Genomic DNA, 24,290 nt, shown 5'->3' with positions numbered 1-24,290 from the left:
GCTATTTTCGTGGAATAAAAACCTGCTTTACAATTTTCAGTCTTTCTCTTCATAAGGAAAGGGGAGATGTCATGATATTTCTGAATGGTATGCTTGTTTGATTGGTTGTATTTGTCTGGCCTGCACATGTTGTTCGCATGCACCAATAAATCTGGCAGCTGGACTGGCCATCGTGATCCCATTGTGTCTGTCATTACAGAGAGGGGAAGGCAGCGTGAGGGGAGGGAATGGGGAGGCAGTGTGAGGGGAGGGAATGGGGATGAAGCGTCAGGGGAGGGAATGTGGAGGAAGCGTAAGGGGAAGGAATGGGGAGGCAGCATGAGGTGAGGGAATGGGGAGGCAGCATGAGGTGAGGGAATGGGGAGGCAGCATGAGGGGAGGGAATGGGGATGAAGCGTATGGGGAGGCAGAGTGAGGGGAGGGAATGGGGAGGCAGCGTGAGGGGAGGGAATGGGGAGGAAGCGTGAGGGGAGGGAATGGGTCGGCAGCATGAGGGGAGTGAATGGGTAGGCAGCGTGAGGGGAGAGAATGAGGAGGCAGCAGCGTGAGGGGAGGCGAAAGAATCACGACAAGAGGGAAAGGCGAAGGCAGCACTCTGGGAGGGAAAGAGAAGGTGAAGGCAGCGTGAGTGGAGCAGACAGCAATGCAAGGGAACGGAAGGCGGTGTGAGTGGGGGAGGGCAGCGTGAGCATGAGGGAAGACAGAGCGAGGGGAGGGAATGGGGAGGCAGCGTGAGGAGAGGGAATGGGGAGGCAGCGTGAGGGGAGGGAATGAGGAGGCAGCGTGAAGGGAGGGAATGGGGAGGCAGCGTGAGGGGAGGGAATGGGGAGGCAGCGTGAGGGGAGGGAATGGGGAGGCAGCGTGAGGGGAGGGAATGGGCAGGCAGCCTGAGGGGAAGGCGAAGGCAGCACTCTGGGAGGGGAAGGGAAGGTGAAGGCAGTGCGAGGGGTGAGGAAGGACGAATTGACTCAATTTTAGTGAAGATCTGAATCCAGATCAGGATAGGATAATTATTTAATTTCTGAAATGATTCCTCACTATTGAGAGGGAATCATTGGAATCACCATCACAGCTTGAGCAGTTATTTAGGGAGGTTGGGCTACAGTTTTACATTGTTTTGAGATGAGAAGAAGCAGAAAAAGAAGTACAAATTGGCATTTTAGCGATTTCTCGTTGTGGTACTTTAGCGATGCATTCTGGTGGCGAAGTCCTGGTAATTCAGAAATAGCTCGAGAATAAAAGGTATGACTTTTAAAAGCTTATCACTTCACTCGAAAGTCGCTTCGAAGCTCATCATTGTGTTCACATTTGAATGGGCAGCCATTTTTTCTCAAATCATCCCTCCCTATCCCTGCTCTTCATAGCACGGCCTGCGAGCCACTGGCGGCTCCAGTTGGCCAAAAGTGCGGCCAACAATACACAAATGTGAAAACACTCCATCATAATCTGCCATAAATGCGATCAAATTGACCCAATGGTTTCAAATGAGTGTTCCAACACAAAGCATAAAAGTCACATAACGACATCAGGATAAGGTTCCAGTGAACAAACAATTACGCTTGCAGCCCAGTTCACCACAATGAAGAAGAGTATGGTGGAGACGGGGCCGAACAGCAGTCATAATGGAGACGTGCAGGCAGTGTGGTGGCTTTCACACTGATGTCTTGTTGGTATTGGTGGCCCCTCTCTCAGGAACAGGGGTCCCCCTCGTCATTTACCCTGATGACCCCAGCACTGCTCCCCCTCCACAATCTCCCAGAAACTATGTCCTGAAATACCCACAGTAGATGATAAATGGGGTTTCTGGGACTCTCATTCAAATCATTGGGGAAAAGGGAAAAAACTTTCTGACTCAAGTGCGAAAAGCCCAAAATAGGACACTGATTTTCTCCCCACCTATCCCCTTCCCTCCCATACAAGCAAATGCAAAATTGAGATGATGAAAGATTGAGACTGATTGAAGCATTTCTTCCCCCAAACATAATCACAGTCCTTTAATATTTTCATTCCACTCAAAGAGCGAACCAACAAATATTTGCCCATGTTCTACTTTTGGGAATATCATTCATTTCCATCGAGTATATTCACTTTATCTCTTCAAGCACGAAATAAAGGGAAGTTTAAACAGCTTTTAAATGCGTTTTCTCAAAATCATTCAATGCAAGCTGTTTCATTTTCGTGTTAAAATAAGTAAGTCTGGAGTTAGCCAAGCTGCCTCGGCAAACAAAGTCAAAAAAATTCCGGTCATTTCCTATGTGGGACACACCCTGAAAAACCCATTGTTGTGCAATCTCCCATTACGTCATCAACAGGAGGATGTTTATTGCTTTGTATGCTCGGGCTTCATATGTTTTATTTCGAATATGGAGCGTTCAGATTACCACTCCAACCTTGCAGATCAATCGTTTTCACAAGATGAGAGGTGAGATCCTTGAACCCATTCATTATTTATTGTTTTATACAGAATGAAATCACGATACAACCAATAATTATTGTATGTCTCATTCTAACAGGTTGTCCCCAATAAGAACATCGTTGATAACTGATCTTGAAAAGGAGTCATTTGAATTACACAAGTGGCTAAAAATGAATGACTTCCTTGAAGACATTGGTTCGTTTAGAAAATAATTGAATGGCATTTTTCTTGGCGAGCAAGAAGTTCTCTATATCACAATATATATCCTTCAATACATAATATATATCTTTATCACAATATATATCTTTAAATAAAACGGCCGTGTATTCCAAAGATACAGAAGTGTTGATATTATCTCCAGGTCATACAGAATTCACAGTTCGAATTAAAATAAATTTTTATAAAGAAGGGCGTATCGTTTGTATGAGAATAGAACAATGGGGGTATGATATGAATGATTTAGGGTATAATTGGTCATTTAAAATTGATCTCGAAGACCTGGAACAATTAAATCAGTCTCGTAAGGAAGAATATTATCCACTTGGTATGGAGAATGAGTTTTGTGGAGCCACGGTTCGTAAACAACAAATAAAAGAATTTAATAAGGGTAAATATAATAATGGTTTTGCCCTTGTTTATATCATGAAAACAGAAAAAAACAGGATTTTTTTATAATAAGTGAGGAAATACAAAATGATTTAACTATGGGAAGATGGGGAGGTGTTTCGTGCCATAATATTATTCTAACATATATTTCTAATACATAAATGACAGCAAGAAGGCTTCAAGAAAATTATCATTTCTGTGTCCAAGCATACCTTCAAGAAAAGGGTATTCGGTATTTTAATAAATATGTTCTACAACATAAGAATGAGGTATTTTCAATAAAAGATTGGCATTATGCTGATGTTGATAAACCGACAACTTTAGATTTAATTGGATTGTTAAATAATGAAAAAATTAGAAAGTTCAGAAAAAGTAAGGCTCTTTTAGAAATTCAAAAGAAATTTTATTGGTTTCCTGTTGTAAAAAAAATTATTTTGGATACAGGAATAACAAGAAATCCTGATGAATATATGCATGATATTCTATGGGGTGTAAGCAATTCAAGGATAATAAGGGATGAGGAAGGAGTTGAAGAAGAGAGGGAAGAGGAGGAAAAGGAGAAGAGAGAGAAGGAGGAGAGGGAGAAGAAAGAGAAGGAGGAAAGAGAGAAGAGAGAGGAGGAGAGGGAGAAGAGAGAGAAGGAGAGGGAGGAAAGAGCGAGACTAAATAAATATGAAAATATGGAAACCGATGAGATTAAAAAAAGATTGGGGGTATTACAGAAAATAACTCAACCCACCGAGGAGGAAAACAAAGAATTGACAAGTCTATTTGCAATATTTTCAACAAGACTATTGACATCGACAAGATATTCATTTTAATTCAAGCTTTTCATTTTTTTTTTCTTAAATAAATGGAGTGAGTGAAGGCATTTCTAAGGATTCTTTATGTTTTAAAAATTAAGATTCAAATGTGCATGTTGGAAACTAAAAAGGTTTTTGCACTCTGCAGGAATTTTTCTCATCAATAAATGAGTTATTGTCTCAAATGTAAAAAGAAAACTAACACTGTAAATATTTCATATATTAAAAGTAAAAATAACAGGGTTATACAAAAAGGTATATGTTCAGTGTGTGGTTCAAAAAAAAATCAATTTATCTCCAAACACAAACTAGGAGGAGATATACAAAAGTTTTTATCAGGAAGTACATTTACAACTACTGGAATACCAGGGGTATTACATCTTCCAGGGTATTCTTTCTGTGGTCCAGGCACAAACTTGGATAAAAGATTAGATGAGGCAGACAATCCTAAATCCTGGAGTAAACCCATCAATAGAGTTGATGAAGTGTGTATGAGACACGATATTGATTATGGGAATACCACAACTTTGGAAGAAAAGCATGAAGCCGATAGAGAAATGTTGTATAATTTGTCTCTGATACAAAATCCAACCTTGAGAGAAAAAGTTGATCGGTTCATTGTGAAGAAGATGATCAGTGCTAAATTGAAACTTGGACTTGGAATTTCAAAAAACTTATCGGCTCTCATGATGTTATAAAGACTGAAGAGCAATTAGCTGATGAATTACATAAACCAATATTCACAAAGTTTCGAAGAAGGAAAGTTTATTCCAAGGAAGTTGATTATATCTGGTCCGCTGATTTGATTGAACTCAATAATGATAAGGGGTACAAGTATGCTTTAACCGTTATTGATTTGAGGAGAAGATACGCATGGGTTATCCCTTTAAAAAACAAAACAGGTAATACTCTTATCTTTGCCTTTCAACAGATATTTAATAAAAGTAAGAGAAAACCTAAAAAATTGTGGACTGATGAGGGTGGAGAGTTTTATAACAAGACATTTATGAATTTTCTAAAAAATAACAGTATTACATTATACAGTACCTTTAATGAAGGGAAGGCAGTTGTTGTTGTACGTTTTAATCGTACCTTAAAAGAGAGTCTATATAAAAAAAATTCACACAACTCGGTTCACAACAATGGTCATCTTTTATTCAGGATATTGTGGATAAGTATAATGACACGATTCACACGTCAACAAATATGAAACCATCAGAAACATTTACAAAATTAAAATGTGAAAAAGAGATTAATGTCAGAAAACCTCAGTTCAAAGTTGGTGATATCGTAAGAATATATAGGTGGAAATCTCATTTTGAAAAGGGTTATACTAAACGATGGACGAACGAACTTTTTAAAATTGTTTATGTAATAGATACGGTTCCTTGGACTTGTAAGATCTATGATTTGGAAGGGGAAGAGATTTTAGGTTCATTTTATTCACATGAATTACAAAAGACAAAACTCAGCAGATAATAACCATGGGAGCAATGGGTTGTCCTTTCACTCCCTCCTACTATACACCTTTGTGGACACTAGAGGGCCAAGTCCGAGGTGTATAACAGTATATAATGTGTGTCAAGGGGGGACGTTCTGAGATCTGTGAACCCCAAACACAGAATCCTCAACTGAATAGTCGAGGCTTAACTTTTGTTTGTTGGTGTGTGTGTGTGTGTGCGTGTGTGTGTGCAATGGGAGCAATGGGTTGGCGCTTCACTCCCTCCTACTATACACCGTTGTGGACACTCGAGGGCCAAGTCCGAGGTGTAGAACAGTATATAATTTGTCAAGAGGGACGTTCTTAGATCTGTGAACCCCAAACACAGAATCCTCAACTGAATAGTCAAGGCTTAACTTTGTTTGTTGATGTGTGCGTGTGTGTGTGTGTGTGTGTGTGTGTGTGTGTGTGTGTGTGTGTGTGTGTGTGTGTGTGTGTGTGTGCGTGTGTGTGTGTGTGTGTGTGTGTGTGTGTGTGTGTGTGTGTGTGTGTGTGTGTGTCCCAACCCTCACATTCAAAATCTCAACCTCAACTCAATCCTCGCCCAACACAATGTCTTTTTCAAAATGAGATTTCCACCTATATATATTTTTTACGTTTTTTTTTTCTCTTCTTCCAATTCTGTCTTTTAAGGCTTTCAGGTTTGATGACGTAGAAAGGGGGAGTAAGCCTGCACTTTCTTCCCAGAACTTTCTTGATCTTGCTCCCATCAAGCACCATCCGACAAAGAACTACATCGATAGGTTTAAAACCCAAAGAGAGATAGCAACTCCAAAAGTCTCCAAAATATAAAGAAATAAAATAAAATAATAAATAAATAAATAAATAAATAAAAGTCTCCAAAAAAGTTTCAAGTCTCCAAAATAAACCCAACTTTCCAAGTCTTCAAGGTATAACCACATTCCTGTTGAGTTTCCAAGATATGTATCACATTGTGAGTTATCAAGTTTTGTTGGAGCCACCGATTTACACTGGATCAGAAGGTCACCAGATCGAAGTTTCCTTGCACAATGAACGTCACCAAATTTTTTTCCAATTACGGGAGCCAATTTTATCGGGTTATTGAAAATTAATGACTTGGACCCTTCCACAGGCGAAATTATCATCGGGAATTTTCCCCCGGCTCCTCTTTATCCTTAACCCCTTCCCGCACCTCCGACTCTTCACCACTTCCCTCACCGGGCCTGCCCCTCTTCATGGCCGACACTCGAGAAGTTCTCACACTTCTTGACGAGAGCGCCCCATCATCCTCCCCCGATACCCCCTCCATATACTCTCCTCCCCTGGGGATCCCCAAGAGTGAAAATAAGGACCTTACCGATCAATACCAAAAATACAAGTACTGAGAACCAGAGGAGATACCGAATACCGAAAGTACTTGGAAGCAACCCCACTGCTGAAAACAATTATTACTATCATTATGATTATTATTTTACTTTCTATCGTTTACTTCTATTTCATTAACATATTTTCCGTTTTTGGTTGTAACCTTGAGTTCGGGTCCGTGGAGTTTGGGGAGAATCGGGACTCTGACTCCATCAAGAAAGAACAAATTGAGGAGGAAGAAGAAGAAGATTGTGGAAGAAGAAGAAGATTGTGGAAGAAGAAGAAGAAGAAGGAGAAGACGAAGAGGAAGAGGAAGAGAGGAGAGGAAGAAGAAGATTGTGAGGTTCCAGGATAACGATGAAAAACTTCCGGGTGATCTTTTGAACCTTGTGCTGTTACTGCAACGCAGCTCGTGGTGGTCTTGGTCTTGGTCGTACCTGAACTGAAGAGGTATGTTCTGAATCTCTCATTTAATTATGAGGAAGATTTGTAAAATGTTAATTTTAAGATAAAATAATTTATTTTCGATGATTATCTGGAATGAAGAAAAGTAGTTTTTCTTTAAATGTTTGTTGTTGTGTTTGTTCTTTGAATGAGGTGTTTGATGGAAGCTTCCTTCTTCATCCAAAAATACAAACAAAATGATCGTGTGGATCTAAAATGTTACATTCCTGGTTAACATTCCACGAACATTCCATCCTTTGTTAAACTGGCGTCCACGGGCCGGAATTCCCTCGGTATTCGCAACACGTGGTGCTCCGTGTCTGAGAACAACACGCGGTGCTCCGTGTCTGTGAACAACACGTGGTGCTCCGTGTCTGTGAACAACACGCGGTGCTCCGTGTCTGTGAACAACACGTGGTGCTCCGTGTCTGTGAACAACACGTGGTGCTCCGTGTCTGTGAACAACACGTGGTGCTTCGTGTCTGTGTACAACACGCGGTGCTCCGTGTCTGTGAACAACACGCGGTGCTCCGTGTCTGTGTACAACACGTGGTGCTCCGTGTCTGTGAACAACACGCGGTGCTCCGTGTCTGTGTACAACACGCGGTGCTCCGTGTCTGTGAACAACACGCGGTGCTCCGTGTCTGTGAACAACACGCGGTGCTCCGTGTCTGTGTACAACACGCGGTGCTCCGTGTCTGTGTACAACACGTGGTGCTCCGTGTCTGTGAACAACACGCGGTGCTCCGTGTCTGTGAACAACACGCGGTGCTCCGTGTCTGTGTACAACACGCGGTGCTCCGTGTCTGTGAACAACACGCGGTGCTCCGTGTCTGTGTACAACACGTGGTGCTCCGTGTCTGTGAACAACACGCGGTGCTCCGTGTCTGTGTACAACACGCGGTGCTCCGTGTCTGTGAACAACACGTGGTGCTCCGTGTCTGAGAACAACACGCGGTGCTCCGTGTCTGAGAACAACACGCGGTGCTCCGTGTCTGAGAACAACACGCGGTGCTCCGTGTCTGAGAACAACACGCGGTGCTCCGTGTCTGAGAACAACACGCGGTGCTCCGTGTCTGAGAACAACACGCGGTGCTCCGTGACTGTGGACAACACGCGGTGCTCCGTGACTGTGGACAACACGCGGTGCTCCATGACTGTGTACAACACGCGGTGCTCCACGTCGGTCTCCGAGACGAGAGGATGTGGAAGAGGTTAAGCAAGGGACATTGAAGCCCTTTGTGAACATCTCGATCTCTTGTGTTCGATTCATCAAGCTCTCCTTACCAAGAGTCCTTCGGTCAAACCTGCACTCACGTCTGCCTGATGGGACTGCGAGAGCCACCAAGGGAAGGCTTCCATGGGTCTGCGTGATACAATCTTACACTCGTCGAAGTTGTTGGGGAAGGAGCCGGATCCACGCTCTGTACAAGGAAATCCAACACAGGTGGAGGCCGTTCATCCCTTCATGCCTGTGTGAACACCACACTAATTTATCCACACAGGATCCAAGGAAGAAAATACAAAAAAAATTAATTGATTCATGATTTTGTTTCATTTATATAATTTAACCAACTCGTTTCTCGTTACCTCTGTCGTCTGGCATGTTTATAATTTCCAGTTTCCATTCCAGACAGCACCGAGCTGACGTCACACCTGCTCAGGTGTATTATTATTGTTGTTGTTGTTGTAGTTTTTGTGTTTTTTTGGATTTTTATTCTTCCCCTCAGTGGAGGGGGCATGGGCTTGGCTAAAAACACACATCAACCACACAACTCTCCTGAACAAGACCCCACCAACAGCACTCCATACACATGAACACAATCACCCATTAATGCTTAAACTACCTTAAAGTCTTGTCAACACCCCCTTACCCCTCTATCTCCATAACTTCCAAGTCCCTATCTAATTCTAACTTAAACTTATCTTCTGTTTCTGCTGCCATTACCTTTCTAGAGAGAGCATTCCAGTCATTAATTACACTCTGAGTGAAAGTCCCCTGTCTTGCTACAGTCTTGACTCATCTCTTCTTTCCTCTCAAGCTATGGCCCTTGGTTCTATCACCATCTACTCCATTGAATAATTAATTCACTTACACTTATTTTATCTCAACCTTTCCTCATCTTAAACATCTCAATCATATCTCCTTGTAACCGCTGTAACCGCTTCTTCTCTTCGCCATGTTCCCCGTCCCATCCCCATCCCTCTCCCTTCCACAGTTCACCTAATGTGTCTGTTCCCCACTGTTTTGTCCCTTCCACTCCCGCCCCTCTTGTCTCATGCCTCCTTGCTGTGAGTTGTGTGTTAGCTCTCATACGAGCCTCGACCAAGGTATACAAAAAAAAAAAAAAAACCGCCTCCTTTCTAGTGTATAAAGCTCTTTTTCCATCAGCCTCTCCTCATAGCTCAGTCGAGCTCGGCCTGGAACCAATCCAGTCGCCCTGCACTGAAACCTCTGTATGGCATCTTTGTCCTTCCTGAGTTGTGGTGACCAGAACTGCACACAATATTTGAGATTTCCCCTCACTAAATTCCTGTGCAATGTTAACACCACCTCTTTTGATTTATAAATGATCCCCCTCCGAATACAACCGAAAACACTATTTGCTGCCTACTTACCTCCCATTTCTCTTGCCACCCCAAGATCCTTCTCCTGTGTGACACACTCCAACATTAACCCATGCATCCTTTTTTTTGTTTTGTTTGTTTTGTACCACTGCAAATTAAAGAAATACACGTGTGGACACCAAAAAAAATTTTTATTTCAACAATTTTCTGGAAGAGAAAACTGATTGCATTATTTGAAGAATGTGCAAGGGTGCCAATATTTTTGGCCATGACAGAATCTCCAGAGACAAATCCCTGATCTCATGGTCTCTATCCATTGTTTGGAGAGTTGAAGCAGCGTGTCTAAGGTAGAGTGACCAGGTGTAAATCCCAATTCATGAACTGAAACAAGGTTGTTGGAGAAAACGAAGGATGTCATATCAACTGTGATGCAATATATTTGCACCGTTTTTATTTCATGCTGTGATGTTGGCTCATTTCCAAGCAGATGGAAGATAAGCGATGGTAAATAACAGGGTGAAAAGAACAGAGAGAGGAAGCACAAAAGCTGCAGAGAAGGGTTTTTAGGACACGTGAGCTGATACCTTCCCGTCCAGTTGCAGAATCAGTCGAGGGTTGCCAGAAACGCTTCCACCTTTTCAGGTGCGAAAGAGACCATTTCGGATCAGTTTGGTATGGGTGGAGACAGGGAGGGTATCAGGAAACAATATTTTGATTTCTGTGGAACAATTCTCAGGCTGAATTAATATTGGCAGCTGGGGATATGGGAGACCATTCCTTGAAGTGTTAAAAAAAGAAACCATGAATACGCAAAGCGTGAATGTCGAAGCAGGTCACATTTTGTAAACCGTGAATGTTGAATCCACGAATGTCGGAGTTCCACAGTATATGCTTTTTGATTACGTGATATTGTTGCGAATTTGGAAAAACCCTTGCATACAACATACAGGTTCCTTTGGCTCAGTTATCTCGGTAAGTACGTGTTTTATAGATAGCTCCCTTTCCCTGGTCTAATGGGTAAATAAGTGTGAATGCGCGACGATTGTTACGAGAGTATTCCAACAGCGGCGCTGCGGCGGCACCATTCTCACGACCAGGCACACGGAACTGGCGCTGCGAGTTTCGCCAGCCACGCACGTGGTCGGAGACGTGGCGGTGGGTGGAACCACAAGCGCCTCCGCTGGAGACTCCACCAAGATGGAGGGTGGGGACAAGGAGTCGCACGATGTTTCCTGTCCAATGAAAAGGCAAGTGAGGAGGAGAGGAATGGTCATCGGCACGGGATGGGGGGCCTATAAGAGGTGGAGTCCGTGTGGTTCTCTCTCTCTCTTTTGGGCTCTTTTTCGTCGTCCTCATCGTGGCTCCTCAGCTCTCTCCCGTCGTCCTCGTGGTGGCTTGTCAGCTCTTTCGTCGTCACTCTCCGCCTGGCTCTGTTGTCCACAGCAGCCCTCAAGGGGTCCCTCATGCTTGGGTTCGACGAGGGTGCCCAGAGCCCCGGAAGGACGAGGACGTCCAGCCGCGCGCTCGCGGCCAGGTAGCCTGCAGCCCTGACTCCCAGCCGGACTATCCTCCTCTGCTGGAGAGCCGAATAAAGACCCAGGGGGTCCATTTCTGTCTGTGTGTGGGCCCAGTCTGTGAAGTAGTGAAACGGGTTAAGTGCCTTGCTGTATATATTCGCCTTGCATTTCTTATATTCGGTTTAATTCTGCCTTCTTTGTTCCCTCGTCCCCCAATTGCATTATTAAACAAGTGGTGCCAGGCACAACAAATCCTGCCCATTTAAGGCATAAAGTTATTTTGGGGATCAAATTTAAATTTGATACATCCTTCACCTGAATGTTGATTATAAGGAATATTTTAGTCTTCGTTTGAAGTCAATTAAACCATTTTTGACGAAGTTATGACCGTAAAATGATTTTGACCTTTCAAGGCCACGTGAGGTCAAAGATCATGGTGTCAAATAAAAGCCAATAAACGACTTGATGTATGTCTTCCAAAGTAAACACGCATATTCCTAACCTTTTTTGATTTATAATGGAAAATATGTAATTATGACCATGACCCCCAAAACTTCGGACCCTACCGATCTTCACAAATATGCATTTTTCACGATAGGAATGGGGAGGATTATAAATGAGAAATAGAATAAGGTTCACTATAAGCTTAGTTTGAAGTAAATCAGATCATTTTTGACGAAGTTATGAGCGAAAAACCATTTTGATCTTTTCGTGACCTTGACCTTGACCTTTGATCCAGTTGGACCCAAAAATTAATGGGGTCGTCCAAGGTTCATTGCCCACCTGTGGATTAAATTTGATAGTGTTTGCTAAAGCCGTTTTGCCGTAAAGTTGCGAACAGACAGACAGACAAACAAACAAACCGTACGATTACAATATCCCGCTCCCTCCCTCCGGGAGGGGGTGGAATAATAAACCCCAATTGTTAAATGTTCTCAGCTCGTCCATGTCCATTTCCATTGACTGAGCGTGTCGCGTGTGTTGGGAATTAGAAGGCCGTTGTGCCAAAATAACAGGATAATCGGACCGACGGTTCTCGGCGATTAAGCCGCTCGGAATCGCACATGGAACGGGCTCGCTTCGGCGGCTTGTTCCCGTACAAGTTCCATCGAGGGTAAAATTCCCTGGAAGTTGGACCATGTGGATATTGAGGTAAATTGAAGTTGGCAATCAACCCTACTCCACGTGGTTTACCCATTGGCGTATTTCGGTCCAAAAGGGACCCGTCTTCACCGGACTTTTCCAGAGTCCGATCCGATCTATATTCCGGCCGATCGAGCCGAGTCGACTTGCGGCTCCATCTGGCAGTCGTGTCACGGCCGACGCTCCGGGAAATTATAACAGTATTTCACTCGGCCATGAGGTGCAAGCTTGGAAGGAAAAGCCAAGATAGCCATGTGAACCATTAGCAGCCCTTTTTGGTTGGCCCATGAAAGGTGTGCTCCATCCACAAATTGGTCCACAGTCCAATGGTGAATGAAAGGGGAATGGCGTTATGTATTATCTGTGACGCAGGGTCCGGACGCTATAAGGGCAGTTGCACTGAGGGGAAGGGAGGAGTTATCCTGGAATCGACACCAAAAAGCAACGCTCATTGGCCCGCTGTTCCTTCCAGAGCCATGCCCTCTCTGCTCCTCCAAACCAGACATTGCAGAAATAGCACGGGATGTTCTCCAGCCTGAGCTGCCAGGACTGCAGAGGGGACTCCCCCTGCACACTGCTGGATTTGTCCCAACAACACTCTTCTGTCGTGTCTGATCAGGCCCTGGGGGCTTTAAAGGATCTCTGGTTCATTTGTTTGATTGAGGGGCATATCAATGGTTGTTTGTTTATGGGTTTTATTTTTGATGAGTGTGGATCAGCTCGCCACGCTCGCCTCTCCACACGGCGTTGCAGAAATTGACGTCACAGACTTGCTTTGCTTGCATCATTTACACCAATCATAATTCAAACATTAATTTTGTTCAAATTTATTTGTCGTATTGGTGTTATTATATTTTTTTTAAATGAGCAAATACCACCTTTTGTTTCGCTTATGGGGGAAGAAGGAGAGAGATCGAGGAGGGGTGGGGAAGGGAAGACAGCGTGAGGTGAGAGGAATGAAAGGTCAACATGCGGTGGAAAATTAAGTCCCGCCGGGACACATCTGGAGCCAAGCTTCCTGGAGACAAATACTGCTTGGACACGTCCGAGGACAAACCCTGCCTGGAGTCAAACACCGTCCAGACATAACCATTGTCTGGATTTGTCCAGATTCAGAGAGAGGGGTGGGTAAAATGAGAGAGGTATGGGAGAAGGGTGCTGTTCTATTGGGAGTGGGGAGAGCAAGGCAGAGACAGAGACTGAGAGCGTGCAAAACAAAATAAAAAATTACCGTTTTTACAGCCATTTTTTTGGCTTTTTCTTGAGGCATTGTTTTATGGCCGGATGCCCTTCCTGATGCCAACCCTGGTCACTTCTCATGACACACAGGGATATGGTACACCTATTCCAACCGGGGCGTACACCGGGACCAGTACACTGGTCTTCAGGATTTGCCACTAGGTAGAACTGCCTTCAGGATTTGCATATTCCTATCCATGCGTTTTTACATGTTTTGCAGATTCTCATTCATTTGTGTTCGTAAGTTTATTCCCATGTTATGCATTTCCCCCTTCATTCGGTTTTCCCCCAGGTCCATGCATTCCATCATTCTGTTCATCATCTCCATAATCTGGTCCGTGCCAAATGGTTTTGGCGGAGCCGATCTGCCATGATCGAGCACGGATCCGACAGGGATTGTCAGGTCCTGCGAAGGGGAAATTTTATGCAGGGGGTCTTCGGGCATTGTTGCCATTGTCCATAATGTTACCTCTGGGTATGGCTGTAGGGAATGATCTCCCTCACAGGTGTTGTCCTGAGCCACTGATTCCTCCAATATTATTTCAGAACCCACCTGAACCAGCTCGTCTTGGTCTGCCATGGACTGTACCGAGAATTGAATGAAATTTTGATCTTGCTCTTAATTTCGGAGGGAAGGGGGGTGGGGCAGAGTTGCCCAGCTTACCCCTGGTCCGAATCCCATAAATTCCTCGATGGAGGTGGATGGGTTCGAGATCCGAACTCCTGACACCAAACTGTTGCAGGTTGGTGTCCTGAAAATTGCTTTATGGGGGGTGGAGGGGAGGGGTTCGAGATCTCGCTCCTGACTACCAAACTGTTGCGGGCTCGGACCCCGCAAATTTTTTTTATGGGTCGAATCCCACTCAGCTGACACCAAACTGTTGCGGGCCGGGGTCCGGTGGCCAGAACGACCACGAGGTGGGGGAAGTTATGTCGTCACTCACCAGACTCCTGGAATTGTAGGCCGTCGCTCACGGACAACTCCGTGATACGGCGGGTCGCTTAACCGACCGTGGATGCCAATACCTCCACCGCGTGGTGAAGGGTCCGCTTGGTTCGAACCAAATTACCTATATAACCACGCGGTTTCAACTACCGGGTAACCACGCCCTCAGTACGCCTTGCCCGAACCGGGTCACTCTTCCAACTCACTTCCCGGTTCGGATGCAGTCGAGCGGACCTGCCAAGGACGTACCGGCGAGAATGAATAGATTATCAGGAATAAAAACCCGGCTTTGCTCAGATTTGGACCAATGAAGGAAAAGACAAAAACGAACTGGGAACATTTCTGCAATAATTTATTTGCACTAAGCGAGGAAAGGTATGTGGTACAGGAACAGGTTTATTGGGTGTGTTATGTGGGGGAAGATGACAGAAAGATGAAGTGCGACAATTTTACAGCAACTTCCAAAAGAGGACACAGAGCAGACTTGTCCTGAGAATGCAGGCAAGATTTACAATGATCAAAGCACTTGCACAGTTTCGACTTAATGGACAGGTGTCACACACTCAGACAAAATAAACCCAGATGAATGGCAAAGCACTTTTGTTGCAAGCTCGGGAGGGAGTGAGCTGTGGTCGCAGTTCTTTTGGTACCTGAGTTTCGGGGAAAGGGACGCTCTGTGGTGCAGCACCTGACAATGGTCGCGCAGCTTCGCCCACAGCCGCACGTGTGGAGCTCGTGTGTGCGGACGAGCCCGGGTGGAGAGCACGGAGTCCAAGGTATGACGGGGCAGCAGATAGGACCCAATGAGACCCGGTCAAGGTTGGGTGTACTCGGACCAGCACAACAGACGGGCCACCGAGGAGAGACGTGGGTAGGTCCTCTGTGATCATGACCTTCCTTCTTTCTTTGCAACCAGTCACCGAACCCACCGAACTCTCTCACAGCACTCTACTCTGAGGATGGTGTCGTAATTTATAGATCGCCAAGGTCGGGGAGGGGCCTTGGCGAAACTGACGTCACCGTCCGCTCTGATTGGACAGGGCCTCCATGGGTCCGCACTTTCTGGGTAGGATCTCGGCCAGGCCGGGAAAGCCCGCCCACACCACGCGTGTTTGAGGAAGGTGAACAGTGGTACAGCCAAGATTGAATTGGAACATTTGGGGAAGCCGAAAAAGAACTGCGGACGTGAAGATTCTGCCTCGGAAAAATGAGTCGCCGATTAGGTGAGAAGGCGAGTCAGCACTTGTTCAGCCCATCCGAGAGTAGCAAGCGAGAGGAAGGTACTGCACAAAGATTTTTGCCTCGGAAAGCGAGAGGAAGGCACTGTGGTTCAAAATATAAGTGGAGAAATAGAAAACTTTATTGTTAAGAAATCGTTGCGGCCTGTTCCAAGTCAAGGCATGGTTGTGCTGCATATGCAGGCCAAAAAACACGGTGGCTTCAGACTCCAGCGAGGTTACCCAGGAAACACCTTTAGACCCCAGAGAGCGAGGTGGCCAAGCATGACCTGATGAAGGATATAATTAAATATGGCAGTTAATCATATATCACAAGGAGTGTTGTTGTTTTTTTAAACGCAAACACCCAATTTTCACTCTTGCACTTCCTTGGTGTTTTCTGAATCACGATGCAAAGTTGAATGATTTTAGAGTGGAGGATGCACACACAAACACATACACATGAGTAGGGTGAATATACTGATTCTGGCTTACTTTTCCCCATGTAAGTGAATGGGGGATTTTCAGCGATTCATAATTTTTTCCCTAAAAAGTAAACCCCCTTTTTATCCCAAGGTATATTTATTTGTCTCCCCTTTATCCTCGGGATACTTTTTTTTTCAAATAACCAATGCAATAAAATAAAGATTTGTTAAAGTCGTAATGTGATTTGTTAAAGGTGATTCTGAAGGAATGTCTGAAACATGTAAGCCTTGGGACACTCTTTTTCAAATAAACAATGCATATTGTTTAGCTCACTCATTGAACCGAAAAAGATTTGTTCATTCTCAAATTCCTTCAACAGTTTAATTTTCTTTGCACAATAATCCCCATCTAAAATATTTAAAAATAAAACATTTAAATCTTTATATTGTTACGTTTTAGGGGGGGGGTATGCATTCAAAGGGTAATTAGGATGTTTAATTAGGTATGCCATGCTGTTCGAGTTTACCAGGATCTCGATGTAATAAGTAGCAATTCAGTGGTGATAAGTTGTCTAGTAAATGTTCATTTCTTCAAGGGGGAAATGATAAATGTCACGTAATTAGATAGGGACACGGGATAGGGTAAGTGTGTCTGCGTAAACCCCTTTTGGTATTCTCTGAAGACTGGCCGTGACGTCACAGGACAGTGCAGCGGATGGCTCCGCCCCGTGATCACGATTGGCGGAAGGCAATGGCGGTGGGCCAATAAACGGCTCGATTGGGAGTGACGAGGACGAAGGATAAAAAGGTTCTGTTCGGGGTCGAAAAGGGAGAGGAAGAAGATTACAACCAGAACGATCGTGTTTTTTTGGTGTGGTTCCCTGTGGCGGCGGGGAGCGTCCTTGTTGTGCTGAGTCGATCGTGTCTTGGAGCCTTTCTGAACCTCGTGCCTCACCTTGGTTGGCTCTGGGTTCTGCTGACTCGGAGTACGGGGTTGAACGGCGGGCGGACCTGCCTACCTCTCGTGCTCGCGGCTTGGCGCCAGAACTGGTTCCCTGGCGGCTGTGAGCGGACTTGGGCCAAGACCAGGAGGTCGACAGCACCACGGTTTCTCCTGGCCCCCCTGACGAGAGCAAGGCCGGCTCGTCCGACGCCGATCCAGGGACAGTTGCGTCCACACCACGGTCCAGCCTGACCACCAGAAATAGCTGCGTTGTGTGTGTGTGTGTGTGTGTGTGTGTGTGTGTGTGTGTGTGTGTGTGTGTGTGTGTGTGTGTGTGTGTGTGTGTGTGTGTGTGTGTGTGTGCGTGCTTGGCGCCTTAGAGGGATTGAGAACTGTATATTCATTGGAATTGTCTGTGTTTTTTTTCCCCACGCCCGATCCTACACCATCCCGTCGAATCGCCCCGGATCCCTCTTCTTGCCGAGTCTTGTTATTTCTGGTAATAATAAAAACAAATAAACATCATCAACTCAGTGAAAAGTGACTCGTGCCACCTTCCTCGTCCCGTTTGCGGTAGAGCGATTAGAACCGCCATGTTTGGGTTATAAACAAATAAACCGCCTCCATCGTTTCGGCTCATTCTACGTTGGCGGGACTGTTCAAGTCCCGTGGACGTCACATTGGTGTCAGGAGTGGGATGTTCGAACCCCTCTAAATTATATACCAGGATTAAAATCTCGCCACGAATTGGAATCTAAAATTATTACAGAAAAGTGCGCGAGCGCCGGAAAATTTTGGCGGGATTTTTCAAATTAAAATTAATTGGCGGCAAACGGGACTTCTGCACCATGGCGGATGTGCAGATGTTTGAGGAGGAAGGCCACGTGTCTGGCAGCGAGTCGGGGGAAGAGGGGAGAGACGGGGGTAGGGTTGGAACCTCCCCCATTCCGAGCGTGGACCGTGCTTCATCGCCCGTAACGGAGCCGGCAGCGCCGGAAACCGGCACGATGACGATCTGGACAATGTTGGAACGTTTAATGAGTGCAATTACAGCACGGGGCAAAAATGACGGCACAGGGGGCACAAATGGCAGAAATGACGGCACAAATGGAAAATCAATTCGTGACACAGAGGGCAGACATGACGGCACAGGGGGCACAAATGGCAAAAATGACGGCACAGGGGGCAGAAATGACAGATCAATTGGGGGTAATGGGGGTACAGTTGGGTGCACGGATTGATTTAATGAGGGATGAATTGGGGGAAAAGATGGAGAAAATGAAAACTGAGATGCAGGAGTGTGTGGATGTTAAATTGGGAGAAATACAAAGTAAATTCGAGGATAGATTGGAGGAAACAAAGGTAGAAATTACATTGGAGGGGGAAAATATACGGAAAAAATTGGTAGATAAAATTGATGCAACGAACATTCGGGTTGATAAAGTGGATGAAAGCCTGGAACGTCATCGTGCCTGTGTGGATGCTCGTATGCAGCTGCAATTTGAAGAGTGGGGAGAGCTGAGGAAGCAAGGGATGAATTTGGCGGAGGAGGTAAAAGGATTGGAGGCTCGTTTGGACGAACAAGATAAAATTATGAGCCAAGATGAAGTCTTGGATAAAGGCCTGGTAGAGCCGTCTTTTGTAAGTAGAGTGTCCGGGTTGGTTGAGGAGCAGCTACAAACTCGCGACGGAGCCTTGGAGGAGGTTGTGCGGGCCCAGAAGATCCTGCGGGAAGAGGTGAATCGGTCCATTCAACGTTTGGAACAGGAGGCAAAATTGACCCATGAGACCCTCACCACAAAACATCTTTGGCCACAGTGGGCTCCGAAATTGGATACGCAGCCACAAGGGTGTTTGATCCCTGGGCTGGATTCGGACAAGGGAGAAACTGAGAAGCGGGCCACCGTAAAGTGATCCCCCTGGTAAACCCCTTTCGACGGGTCAGGGAGCGTTGAAGATTTTCTGACGCAATTTGAGTGCATTTCCCGACTAAACGGGTGGAATGAGCAGGAACGTACAGGGAATTTGGTGGCAACGTTGCGGGGACCAGCCGCAGACGTGTTAAACGTGATCGCGGAGGGGATGTTGACCAGCTCCCACATTTGCGTGGCGTTGAGCCGCTCGTTTGGGTTCGCGGCAAACTGTGATCTGGTGCGGGCCCAGCTCCAGCACCGCAGATTAAAGCCGGGTGAGACAGTGCAGGAGCTGGCACAGGACATTTACCAATCAGTCAGGATCGCGTATCGGGACCTTACAGTGGAGGCATGGGACAGACTGGCACTAGAGAAATTTTTAGCTGCTCTTCCTGACCCTGAGGTCCGAGCGCTAGTGGAGTTACAGGATCCACCCACCGTTCACCGAGCGGCCGAGTGCGCGGCCAGGCTGGCCTCGTGGAGTCGGCCGGGTCGGGTTCCAGAGAGGCCATCGGTGACGATCCGACAAGCGGAGATCCAGGATCAGGGAGGGGGGCTGGGAGAAATTGGCATTACCCAAATGCTTCAGAGGATGAATCCTCCTGCTGAACCGCCAGGTCTATCCGAGGTGCCCTTACATAGGTCGAGTCCGGAAATCACTGTCGGGGGTCGGGGAGACTAGATTGGGCTGAGCATATACGGCCATGCTCGGCTGCTGAGATTGTGGCGAAGTGCCCTCCTTTGGTGGAAAACAAAAAATGAATTGTGGGAAAATTGGCATGGGTTTGTAAGTTCTGCTGGGTTTTAGAGTGACAATCGGGACAGTGGGTAATTGGAAACAAAGCGGGCACGAGTGGCTGTCCAATGGCTGGTGCGTGGATCGGGTGAGAAGTGCTGTGTGAGTTGCTTCAAGTTAAGAAGTGAAATGTATGGTGCACACATTGATTTTTTATTGGACATGGTGTGGTAACAGGGAAGGTCATGGCCGGCGAAGTGTTAGAAATGCAGGTGTCACATGTAAGGCCGATGGGGTGGGGGAGTCATGTGGGTTTTGTGGGTGGGGATGATGTGCTTGTCCACAGGGATTGCTGAAGCTCACGGTGAGCGTGAATTGCGACCCCCTTCAAGGAGATTCACCACCTGGTGGCTAATGGTGACAGTGTCTGGAGGCAACTGGGAGAGGGTCTGGTTGGGCGACCAAGGCGGGTAGGACCTTGGCGACCCAGGAAGGCCAGAGGAGCCAGTGAGACCCCTTCCAGAGTGTTGTACGGGATTAGAGCTGATGGCTACCAGGGGGGAGGGAATCAAAGGGGGCGGGGCGGAGAAGCGTCCGGGTTGGACTAAAGCTTACCTGTGGGCATGGTTGCACCTGAGATGCCCCCATCATCTTGTGGTAACCCACCCAACGGCCATGACGGGATTCAGCCTGCATGATTAAAATGAGGACCATGACCTAGAAATGTGATGATGACCATGGTGTGAGTGTTGTGAAGATGTGTGAGTCCCACCCGATCCCGCACAACTTGACAGGTGCAGCAAGGGCATGATTTCCGCATAATTTTGGCGCAAGCAAGTTTGAAAATTGGCTCCCCAGGTAACGCTGGGTCTATTAGCATTCACTGGCGGAGGCGGTCAAGTGTAAATATCCTGTGAATAGTGTCGTTAAGGCTTAGAGTAGGAATGTAAAGTATAAGTGTTGTGTTTTTGTGGAACCTTTTGTTTCCCCTCCCCAGATCACTGGAAGAGTGCTGGGCAAGAGCGATGATCCGGAGGATGGAGTGCAACTTCGCTCAGTGCTCTCATGTGATAAAATAAAATAAAAAAAAAAACAAAAAAAAAAACGAATGATTGTTTAGGCGAGGATAAGGCCATAAGGGGGTAGTACATTAAGCAGGATAGGTAAGTTAGCTGCGACTCGCTGCCCATTGCCCCTCCTACTTTATTTCGTTAGGTTAATTAGGTGTGAGTCAGTAAGTGTTAAGGCTGGTACGGTAGCGCCTGTGATATACCGTGCAGGAGCTGCGGTACCAGAGGAGGGGGCAGTGTTACGTTTGAGGGGGGGGATATGCATTCAAAGGGTAATTAGGATGTTTAATTAGGTATGCCATGCTGTTCGAGTTTACCAGGGTCTCGATGTAATAAGTAGCAATTCAGTGGTGATAAGTTGTCTAGTAAATGTTCATTTCTTCAAGGGGGAAATGATAAATGTCACGTAATTAGATAGGGACACGGGATAGGGTAAGTGTGTCTGCGTCAACCCCTTTTGGTATTCTCTGAAGACTGGCCGTGACGTCACAGGACAGTGCAGCGGATGGCTCCGCCCCGTGATCACGATTGGCGGAAGGCGATGGTGGGCCAATAAACGGCTCGATTGGGAGTGACGAGGACGAAGGATAAAAAGGTTCTGTTCGGGGTCGAAAAGGGAGAGGAAGAAGATTACAACCAGAACGATCGTGTTTTTTTTGGTGTGGTTCCCTGTGGCGGCGGGGAGCGTCCTTGTTGTTGTGCTGAGTCGATCGTGTTCTTGATCGTGTCTTGGAGCCTTGCTGAGCCTCGTGCCTCACCTTGGTTGGCTCTGGGGTTCTGCTGACTCGGAGTACGGGGTCGAACGGCGGGCGGACCTGCCTCCCTCTCCTGCTCGCGGCTTGGCGCCAGAACTGGTTCCCTGGCGGCTGTGAGCGGACTTGGGCCAAGACCAGGAGGTCGACAGCACCACGGTTTCTCCTGCCCCCCCCTGACGAGAGCAAGGCCGGCTCGTCCGACGCCGATCCAGGGACAGTTGCGTCCACACCACGGTCCAGCCTGACCACCAGAAATAGCTACGTTTTGTGTGTGTGTGTGTGTGTGTGTGTGTGTGTGTGTGTGTGTGTGTGTGTGTGTGTGTGTGTGTGTGTGTGTGTGTGTGTGTGTGTGTGTGTGTGTGTGTGTGTGTGTGTGCTTGGCGCCTTAGAGGGATTGAGAACTGTATATTCATTGGAATTGTCTGTGTTTTTTTTCCCCACGCCCGATCCCACACCATCCCGTCGAATCGCCCCGGATCCCTCTTCTTGCCGAGTCTTGTTATTTCTGGTAATAATAAAAACAAATAAACATCATCAACTCAGTGAAAAGTGACTCGTCCCACCTTCCTCGTCCCGTTTGCGGTCGAGCGATTAGAACCGCCATGTTTTGGTTATAAACAAATAAACCGCCTCCATCGTTTCGGCTCATTCTACGTTGGCGGGACTGTTCAAGTCCCGTGGATGTCACAATATTTTTTTAAGATACCCCTTTTGTGCCATTACGAAATGATAAACTTCTCTTAATGCTCTTGGTTGACCACCTCCTGAGCCACATACCATTTTGAGATGATAGTAAATTGTTTTTCCATTGTTCAATTGATAACCATCAAAGTTTTCAGTCCATTCAAGGGTTTTAATTTTTTTTCTTTACATCCTCTAACTTACTTGTTTTTAAATTGATTTGCTTATTTGTTTTATTTACCTTTGTTTTAGTTATTTTTTCAATAAGACTTATTTGATATTTTTCACATTCATTATGTTTTCCATTTTTATACCAAGACTGAGATTTTCTCCACTCTTTAGTTTGATTAATACTTGGTTTGACCATTTATATATTGTGAAAAAACACGTAAAACCCTAACCCATCTTCCCATCGTTAAAACACAATCTATTCTTTATACTCTATCATACAATATCCAGATGGAACACAATCTATTCCATTATCTAAAATAAATATTTTTTGATCAAAGGCTCCGAATGCCTTTTATTTACTTCTTCACTATATATCTCATGTTTATAACTTCTTATTGTACTCATTTTCCAATATTTTTCTTACTTATTCATCAAACAATTTTAATAATATCTAAAAGTTATTGATTTTTTCATTACATATTTCTTTATTCCCTTGAACCTCTTTCAATCTGATCACCATACTTATAAGCATATGCCTTTGCTCTCAATCCAATAAACTCACTCATTACTTTTCCACCCAACTCATCCTTAAACTTACCAATAACCTTTTCATTCTTTTTTGAAATAACTCACTCTTCTTCCAAAAATTACTTGTATCATATACTCCAATATTTTTCTTCATATCTTTATAAACATCATCAGTTTTTATATCTAGGATAAAACTATCAGTGTCCATATACAACAATGAAACATTTTCACTATACTCTTTTTTTTTTTTTAAGCCATTATACAAATAATCATACATCAATATCTTTGATAAATCAAGAACTGCTGTTCCAATATAAATTGGTTTATCCATTACAATACTTTCCTTTTCCATATGAATAGCAGAAAAGTTCTCTGAAAAAATACCTCTTCTCTCTTAAAACTTGGTTTATTTATCATTCTCGAAGCTTCTTTCCAAGATGCTGCAAATCTAATGTTTTGCCTGTTTCTAACATTCCCCATTGTCTTTCCAAAGACAGCATTATTCATCAATTTATAGAATTCCCCTTCAAATTTTACTTTTGTATTTGTTCTCATATCTGCATTGAATTTAGTGTACTTTTTCATCCAAGGACTTTGTTTAAATTTTAAAACTATGAATTTTAGCTGCTCTCAATCCTTCTCTCAAAAACTATTTCAACTTCTCTGATGCAAAACATATCCCTCTTTATCATAGAATGTTGTTAATAACTTTTCTGTTGATTTGCCTTTAATATTAAAACTTTTATGATAATCACTGAACCATTCTTTCTTTGGGGTTTCTTTCTCACATGCAAAAGGAAGGTCTTTATGCTTATTATGAGGATCACTCGGGTACCTCAAATCAACTTCCAAATAATAACCTTCTTCTTCCTCATTCAATTCCTCTTGAGAAGAAATAACAATATTCATCAAAGCCTTTTCATAATCCTTTTCTTCCACCCACTCTAATTTAACATAAGGCAGAGATTGAGACATTGCCCATCCATACAAATTATTGGCATCAAAATACATCAAATAATTACGATCTTTTTCACTATCATAATTTGGAAGATATTTATTATTTGCTTTAGCATATCTTTTTGAACATTCTTTTGATATTCCACCTCTCTTAGACTTCTCAATCATCAAAAGCATGTTATGTCTACTACACTGATTAAATCAATATCTTGTTTTGTCATTTTCAACATTGGTTTGTTTGTCTCCAAGCTAAACCATGAGCTGTGAAATAGTGGACAGGATCTAGTCCATAACAATTTTCATTTTGACGGAGCGGTCTAAAAGCTTCAAACACATCAGCGAACAATAAAACATCTGTTTTTAATTACAAATCATGATATTCTCC

The 24,290-nt window shown here is 44.9% G+C and overlaps 1 protein-coding gene across 2 annotated transcripts in view; it reads left to right on the top strand.

The window, feature by feature from the left end:
- LOC147029138 (uncharacterized) overlaps positions 1-24,290 on the top strand; it is an 84,461-nt gene that overhangs the window by 17,637 nt on the left and 42,534 nt on the right. The window contains exon 1 of one of the 2 annotated variants that reach the window (XM_085876279.1): positions 7,005-7,102. The exons of the other annotated variant lie outside the window; for it this stretch is intronic. The gene's annotated coding sequence lies outside the window, so the exon portion shown is untranslated. Of the gene's footprint in view, positions 1-7,004; positions 7,103-24,290 lie in introns of those variants that run through there. 2 annotated transcript variants of the gene reach the window in all.

The sequence above is a fragment of the Eptatretus burgeri genome, chromosome 4 (assembly GCF_056783735.1).
Source record: "Eptatretus burgeri isolate ZD-2024b chromosome 4, Ebu_testis_v1, whole genome shotgun sequence".
NCBI classification, from domain to species: domain Eukaryota; kingdom Metazoa; phylum Chordata; class Myxini; order Myxiniformes; family Myxinidae; genus Eptatretus; species Eptatretus burgeri.
This window is presented reverse-complemented; position numbering and strand designations above follow the sequence as displayed.